Here is a 9024-nt window from a genome sequence, read left to right as displayed (position 1 = left end):
TACAGATATTGAAACTCTCTTTAGGAGTTCCTGAATGCTAGTGTTTTGAGTTGCAATGGCTTTTTATAATTAGATATAATTATAAAAGATATAACTATAAAAATAGTTAGATATATAATATTACTGTATATATAATATTAGATATTCAAACCAGTGACCAGACTAAATGCCAATCATTGGGCTGAATAAGTGTAGACTGCAATGGTTTTTATAATTAGAGTTGTAGTAGTTCTCTCGAAAGACAGGAAAACTAGTCTACAAGAACCCACATTGCTAAGGGAATACTGTTGTCATTTCTGTGGGATTTCAACTTGGTGTTGGATTGAGAAAATAAGAAAATGGTGAAGAGTTCTGAACTGATAAGCCTGCTGATTAAAAAGAACACCTACCTATTTTGTTGCTTTTGGGAAATTGGTACAGTAGTGTTTTTACATCTGGCCCCTTTATTTTTCTATTTTTTATTTTTATTATAAAAATACTTTATTAAACAAATTTATACAAATACAATAAATCAAACTTTCCGCTTATCGCAGTGTAAGCAAAACAGTGTTCACTCAATCTGACATCTCTCAGATTGTGTAAAATATTCATTCACGGTTGTTACTTCAAACATATAATACAAAATTTCATCTAATTATATATTACAAATCTAATTACATATAGTGTTACTAGTTTTTGTCATACATTTTTATTTGACTTTATTTTATTAATTTCATGTCTATCTTCTAGCCAATTGTACCAACAATTCCAAACGTCATAATATTCTGATTCCTCTTTGTTCTTAAGTTCCAATGATAGCCTGTCCATTTCTGCGCATTCCCAAACTTTTTAAATGATCATTAAAAGAGATCTGGCTCTCTTTAAATGGGCCTTCCACCTATTCAGTATTTGTTCAGCTTTGCATACCTAGGTACTTTCAACACTATCTTTTCAGCAGCAAGTGACATAAAAGCTGCCCCTGAATTCCCCTTCTGCTTGGATATTTGGAGCATGAAACAATATAAACATTTCTATAGTATTCTGCTTCTTCTCCCCCCAGCTCCAATTACTTAGTCTTGTCATTCCCTTGAGAATAAAAGACCATTACAGCTTCCTGGTCAAAACAAACAATTGAATTTCAAGCCCAGGCCCCCACTCTGGGGCTCCATTACTGCATGTTCTAATAAGAGCCCCAGATGGAGTTGCTGCAGTCAGTTGCTGGAAAAGGATGAGCCAGACAAGGAAAACTATTCCACGAGTAGAATCACCATGGGTTCTCTTAACACCGAAAACCAAAAGTCTGTTTCTGTCTTATTTAGTGTTTCTAGCCATTCAAATGAGCAGAAGGGGGGCAATGATTGGTGTTAGTATGAAACTAAGCAAGTTTTTTGCAGGAAAGGGCTGCATGAATATTTGTTTTCCCAAATGTCCTCTACCTTAGCAACCAGAAAACTCTTGAAACTAGAAATCTAGAGATAAGGACCTAAATCCTTGTTCTAATAGAGAAACATTCCATATACAAAATCCATATACAAAATCTGAAGTAGATCTTTGAAACTTTCTTCTGTTTTTAAAAAAGTTTGTAGATGATCCTGTTGTGACTCCAAGACTTGAACCTGATCAGTCAGCAGACGTGGGCTCGAGTGAAGAAGAAGATCTGGCATTGAGATTCGAGCCTGCATTGCTGAGCAACCTTGAGAGGAGTCTGGGAGAGGAGGAGAAGTTGAATCTGAGATGAGCCTGATTTATTAGAAGTTTCAGAGACCTCTTCCTCTTCTGGAACTCCCTTCCTGATTGCACCTCAGGTGTTAACTGTTAATCAGGAAAGTGTGCCAGAGGCTTCAAACGATGATGAAACTGCTGGATGCTGGCTTGATGCTAGGACTAGGAGAAGATTGAGACGTCAATCTCAATTAGAAAAGAGACGTCCAGCCAAGGATTAATTAATGAGACTAACATGCTCTTTCTTAGAGGATATAAGGGAGTGCATGACTGTGAGATATTTGCTGGAAAACAAAGTGAATCTTGCCTGGGAAAGACTTGCGTTTGATTTACTGTGTTGTGAGCTTTAAAGAATTGCCAGACAGATTCTAGGAGGATTGCCAAAGGACTGTGATAACAGAGCAATTAATCTCCTGACTCCGGTTTTGTTTACATAAAGTATTTGAACTATATTACTCAAAGTTTCATCTGTGGATACAGGTGGAACAGAACATGAACCAGTGGTGGTATTCAGCCCGTTCACACTGGTTCAGGAGAACCAGTAGTAATGATTTGACCTGGGTTGCTGAAATGGTAGCAATTTCTGGCTGGCCATGCTCCTAACCCAGTTGCCCAGTCACCGCTTGCTTATCCCTACTGGCTGCTCAATGCTCGCTCACCTTTTCCGGCTGCTCAATGCTCACCCAGCCCACTCCCACCCTATATATGTTCTCTTCACCACGTCACCCAGTTAAACACCAATTGCCTTGCTGATGCCTGGTCAGCTCAGCTCACCAAAGGTAAGCAATGCATGCTGCCCACTCACCCTTTACCTGAGGCCCTGGAGCTGCCCCCCACTCTCCACCTGCTCTCCCTTAAGCATGACTCATCACTCAGTTTCCCCTCCTTCAGAGGCCCTGGCCCTTAATCTCCTTGCTTCCTCCCCTATGACCACCTCTTTCATCATCTGTGGCTGTGACTTTACCTTCCTCCCATGGCTGGCTGCCAGGGAAGGCAAGCCAGGGCTGAGAGCCACTGGGCTCCCTGCTAGCCCACACATCTTGCTCCCCTTATTGTGAGATGCCTGCAACCGCTGCCTCTTTTTTTCAGTGTGAGAAGCTTTCCAGCTAATGCCTCTTTGCCATCTGGAACCAAGCTGGCTGGCTGGAGGCTTCTTGTGCTGAAAAAAAGAGGCAGCGGCTGCAGGATTCTTGTGCTGAAAACTACCAGCCTCCACTTTTTGAACACACCTGTTATGTCCTTGGGACTGGCTGAAGTCCCCAACCAAGTCCGTTCCTGTTGCGGGGGCGTTTGCAGCTCCCATTGGTTGGCTCCCTTCGACAGCCAGCTATAAAAGCCGGCTGCTGGGTTGAGCCAGCCGCTGTTCGCTGGGCATGTCTGCTAGTCAGTTGGCAGACGCGACAGCCCTTTATTCAGTTGAATAAAGCCGTTCTTGTTATGCTCTGGTCTAGCCTCTCTTTACTCGATCGATAACACTGGCGACGAAGGTGGGATCAGGCTAACCAGAAGCAACTAACAAATAGAGTTGGAGTCACACATAGCGCTGAGCCGCAGCCGCGCCGTTGAGAGCTCGGTCAGTTCGCTGAGTACAGGAAGTGAAAGCTAGAGCGTCTGTAGCCGCTCGGTTAGAAAGCTACAGAAGTGAAAGTCGGGCGCTGAGAGCCGTAGCCGCCCTGCTCGTAAAAGAGCGCGGAATTCAAACCGCTGCCGTTTGAATTCAACCCTTTAGTGAAGTTCGGCACTGTATCCACAGTCGCCAACGCTCTCCAGGGAGCGCGCAATTTGAATTACTGTTAGTTACGGCGCTACAGCCATAGCCGCCTATGCTCTCCAGGAGCGCGAAATTCAAATTGCTGTCAGTTACGGCGCTATAGCCATAGCTGCCAAACGCTCGCAGGGAGCGTGAAATACAAAAAACCTCTCGAGAGCTGAAATCACTGAGCAAGGTGGGGCGCTGTAGCCACAGCTGCCAACGCTCACGGTAGCGCATACAGGGCCATGTACACCCAGAGAGATAGATCAGTCTGCCAACAGACTGAAACTCCAAAATGAACACCAACCCAGCATTCCCGCCATTTAAGCCGGACGAGGAGAAGTGGGACTCTTATAGAAACCGCTTCAGTCACTACATTGATGCCATCGGCCTGGCTGATGCTGCGGAGCACAGGAAGAAGTCCTACTTCCTCAGCTACTGTGGGGCCGCAGTCTTCGATACCGCCACAGCACTTTTCGCGCCACGGGAGATCAAGAACGTCCCATGGGCCGAGCTGTTGGAAACACTTTCCAACCATTACTCCCCTAAACCATCGCAGATCGCTAGACGCTTTGCCTTTCGGATGAGGAAGCAAGCCGAGGGGGAATCTATCAATCAATACATGGCCGCCCTGAGGACAGCAGCTCTCCACTGCGAGTTCAAAAATTACTTGGACGACATGTTACTCGACCAACTCGTCTGCGGGGTCAAAGATTTAAGGCTCCAGAGGCGTTTGCTGGCCAGAAAAGATCTCAACCTCTCCCAAGCCGTTGAGGAAGCCTTGGCTGCAGAACTAGCAAACCAGTCAGCCGCTGAGATTCAGGGCACCGTACCCAAACCCAGCTCTACCTCTGTACACTCTGAGGAGGCGGTGAGTGAGGACGACCCTACTGAACACTCGGATGTTCATCGTCTCAAACCATCGAGACAACCACAGGTAGGGGCGAGGCACGGAAACAGCAATGCACCCAAGCACATTCTTTGGTGCCTATCCTGCGGAGGACCCCATTCCCGGACATCTTGCAGGTTCAGGAACGCTACCTGCAACAACTGCTACAAGAAAGGTCACATCGCCAGGGTCTGCCAGGCAGCACACAGTGTCCCACAAAAGTCTTCTTCTTATTCTTCTCCTGGGCCCCAAAGGCAAGTAGAAAACTGTTACACGTGCTACCACGCTGACCACACTTTTCATACCTCTAATAAAATCACACTTTCTATCTATTTAGAAGGTAAGCCTTGCCGCATGGAGGTAGACACGGGGTCAGCGCTCTCAATCATCTCATGGAACACACTCAAGAAAATCCAGCCCAGTCTGTCGAGGAACCAACTTCAAAAGTGCCATCTCACCTTGAGGGACTATCAAGGAAAGAACATTCCAGTACTCGGCAAAGGCAAGTTCCTCGTTAAATTTAAAACCTTCAAAGGCCATTTGCCTTTAGTGGTTGTTGACGGTACCCTCCCTAGTCTTTTGGGGTTGGATTGGTTCCCCTCTCTCGGCCTTAGTATAACGGGAATCCATGCTGTCTCAGCTTCTGATATTGACTCCCTATTTTCAGACTACTCTGATGTATTCAGTAGTGAATTAGGATGTTACAATGGCACACCCATTTCTTTTTCAGTAGACCCCCAGGCAGTTCCCGTCCGTTTAAAACCACGTAGAGTACCTTTTGCCATACGCCCAAAACTGGACGCGGAACTGGACAAATTACTCAAGCAAGGGGTGATAGAACCCACGGATTTTGCCAAGTGGGAGACCCCTATTGTCACGCCTCTTAAGAAAGATGGCAGTTTAAGAATTTGTTCTGATTATAAGACCACAATTAACCGCTACCTACAGGTTAGCGCTTACCCAGTCCCAGTCATTCAGCACCTGTTGCACACATTTGAGCCTGGCACCATTTTCACCAAATTGGACATGTCACAGGCATATCAACAGTTCCCTGTTGACAGTCAAACGGCCGACTTACAAACTATTGTTACTCACAGGGGGGCATTCAGGTGCAAACGTCTCCAATTTGGCGTAAGTGTTGCCCCAGGCATTTTTCAGTCATTAATGGAACGAATACTTCAGGGCCTCCCTGGCGTAGTCCCTTATTTTGATGACATATTGGTCTCAGCCAGGGACAGACCCCAACTCTTCCAAAGAGTCAGAGTGGTATTAGACAAGTTCAGGCAGCATGGACTCAAACTAAAAAGGGAGAAGTGTGCCATCGCCACTAAACAGGTGGACTTTCTTGGGTATAGAATAGATGCCTCTGGCATCCACCCGGTGGAATCTAAAGTCAAAGCAATCCACGAGGCACCCACTCCATCTACAAAATCTGAATTACAAGCTTTCCTGGGCTTATTAAATTTCTACGCATCGTTCCTACCCCACAAAGCATCAGTAGCCGAACCCTTGCACAGACTTCTAGACAAAAATACACCGTGGCACTGGGGACCCAAAGAAGATTATGCTTTTAAAGCAGTCAAATCTCTGCTCACCTCAGACGCTGTCCTAATACAATTCGACCAACGCCTTCTTTTAGTCTTAGCCGCAGATGCATCCCCCTTCGGGATTGGAGCTGTCTTAAGCCACAGACTACCCAACGGCTCCAAGGCACCAATCGCCTTCTTTTCCAGAACCTTTTCAACAACCGAGCGTAATTACAGCCAAATTGATAAGGAGGCCCTAGCCGCAGTTGCTACAGTAAAAAAATTTCACGAATTCCTCTTTGGTCACAAATTCGAGCTCATCACAGACCATAAGCCACTTTTGGGACTTCTGTCCAGGGACAAACAAACCCCCCAAGTATTGTCACCCAGGATGACGAGATGGACTTTGTTCCTGGCAGCTTATTCGTACAAACTCGTCCACCGCCTGGGAAAAACCCTAAGCCACGCTGATGCCCTCAGCCGCTGCCCTCTGCCAGCCCCTGTTGAGGACCCGGCCCCTGTCCATGCCATCTTCGATGTCAGCAAGCTCAACCTACCTGTCACCGCTAACAACATCGCCACTCACTCGAAGAAAGACAAAACAATCGCCCAGGTTCTGGACTGGGTAAGGAGGGGGTGGCCGGTCACTAACTTTGCAACCAAATTCACACCATTTAAAACTCGCCAACAGGAGCTTTCTAGTTTACAGGGTTGCCTGTTGTGGGGTACCAGAGTCGTCATTCCAACCTCGCTTCGCACATCCGTCCTAAAAGCGCTGCACGAGGGCCACCCGGGTATCGTCCGGATGAAAGCGTTGGCTCGAAGTTACGTCTGGTGGCCCGGCATGGATGATGAGATCATCAAGTGGGTAAGCTCTTGCCGTCCCTGTCAGGAATCTAGGCCATCACCGCCAATCACCACACCAACTAAATGGGAGAGTGCCAACGCATCTTGGTCACGGCTTCACATTGACTTGGCCGGACCAATGCATGGCAAGACTTTCTTGGTGGTCGTGGATTCATATTCCAAGTGGATCGATGTGGCCCTACTTCCCACGACCACCACTCAAGCGGTTGCCAAAGCCCTGACCCATTTATTTGTGACACACGGTCTACCGGACACCCTGGTTTCAGACAATGGCCCCCAATTTACATCAGCGGAGTTCAGCCGGTATGTCACCAACCTGGGCATCCGACACATCCTCACGGCCCCCTTTCACCCTGCCAGCAACGGGTTGGCAGAGAGAGCTGTTAGGACAACAAAAGAGGCGTTGGCCAGGTTCAACCAAGAAGACTGGCATTCTAGACTCTCCCGTTTTCTCTTGAGCCAACACACGACTCCCTGTACGGTCACAAACAAGTCCCCGGCCGAACTCCTAATGGGTAGATGCCTAAGAACTGTGTTGGACAGGCTACACCCCCACTATTGCCCTGACACCCCTCTAGGTTCTGACAGTTTGGTCAGAGATTTTGTTTTGCAGGACCCAGTGTTTGTCAGGAACTACGCCGGGGATCCACTGTGGGTGCCGGGGAAGATCGTGGCCATCACCGGTCCGAGGTCTTATCGGGTTCAGTTGGGAGACGGTCGCGTTTGGCGGAGGCACCTGGACCAGATAAGGAAGCGACGGAGCGGTCACGCCAATGCAGAACCATGGACTCCGGTCAATCTCCAATTGCCTCACCAGAGCCCAATCGGGGACCGTCAGAGAGACCTGTCACCACCATCCGAACTGAGGGAACGGGCAGTAGACCGGGACTGCCCGCCAGAGTCTCCAACGTTGCTGACCAGCGAAGCCACCGGGTTGTTGGACAGAGACTATGTAACGAACCAACCCGAAGGCAGAGACTGTTCGCAGGTGCCTGATCAGGTTCCTGAGCAAACCCGCTCTCCAACACCCACCAGTCCAGGCTCCCCGAACTCTGTGCCTCACAGTGACTCGCCTGAGTTACGTCACTCCGGGCACCAGCACAGACCACCGGCGTATCTAAAAGACTATACATGTTCGCATCTGGGGGGAAGGGGTGTTATGTCCTTGGGACTGGCTGAAGTCCCCAACCAAGTCCGTTCCTGTTGCGGGGGCGTTTGCAGCTCCCATTGGTTGGCTCCCTTCGACAGCCGGCTATAAAAGCCGGCTGCTGGGTTGAGCCAGCCGCTGTTCGCTGGGCATGTCTGCTAGTCAGTTGGCAGATGCGACAGCCCTTTATTCAGTTGAATAAAGCCATTCTTGTTATGCTCTGGTCTAGCCTCTCTTTACTCGATCCATAACAACACCCAAAAAGTGGGAGTCCTGCCATCATCGCTGCCCTATTCTTCATACTGGCCATGCACCCCATTGCCTGCTGTGCCAGAGGGACTTGCCTGGGCAAGTTCCTCTGCTCCGGTGCAACAGGCAATGGGGTGCACCCCACCAAGAAGAACAGGGCAGCGATGGTGGCAGGACTGCCACTTTTTTGGTGAGTTCGAAAAGCAGGGGCCGGTAGTTTTCGGTGCAAGAAGCCTGCAGCTGCTGCCTCTTTTTTTAGCCAGCTGGAATTGAGCTGATAGCCTATGTGCTTTCTCCTAGCAGAAAGTTCTGGGACCTCACATGTGCACACAGTGTGTGGGTGAGTCCCTCTGGCACTGTGATATGCACATGCTCTGTATATGCCCAAGAAGGAGGAGAACTTTTCTGCCTCCCTTCTCTTTATTCCACTGCTGCTCGGAAGGCAGCCACCCCAACCTGTCCCTTTAAGGTACTTCAGTGAGGCGCAGGGACCAAAAAGGGACAGGCTGGGTGCAGGAGCTGCCTTCTGACTCCTGGCTGAGTCTTGCTGTGTCCCTCCCACCAAGAAGCCTCTAGCTGCCACCTCTTTGATGGCAGGAGAATCCTCCAACTGCTGCTCCTGGCTCAATTCTGGCTGGCAAAGAAGCCACTGATGCAGGCCCTTCACACCGGCAAAAAACAGCACAAGAAGTTTCCAGCTATCACCTCTTTGCTGGCAGGAGAATCCTCCAGCCGCCGCTCCCGGCTTGGTTCTGGCTGGCAAAGAAGCAGCAAAAACCATGCAGGTCCACCCAACTGAGCCCTCTGTATTGGAGGGACTTGCCCAAGGAAGTCCAAGTGGAGTGGTGCAGCAGGCAATGTGGTGAGCCTGTGCGGCCAGTGCCTATAACAC

The sequence above is a fragment of the Pseudonaja textilis genome, chromosome 1, assembly GCF_049901715.1.
Source record: "Pseudonaja textilis isolate UNSWEBS1 chromosome 1, rPseTex1.2, whole genome shotgun sequence".
NCBI classification, from domain to species: Eukaryota; Metazoa; Chordata; class Lepidosauria; order Squamata; family Elapidae; genus Pseudonaja; species Pseudonaja textilis.
The sequence above is the reverse complement of the archived record's forward strand: the minus strand, read 5'-3'. Positions refer to the sequence as shown.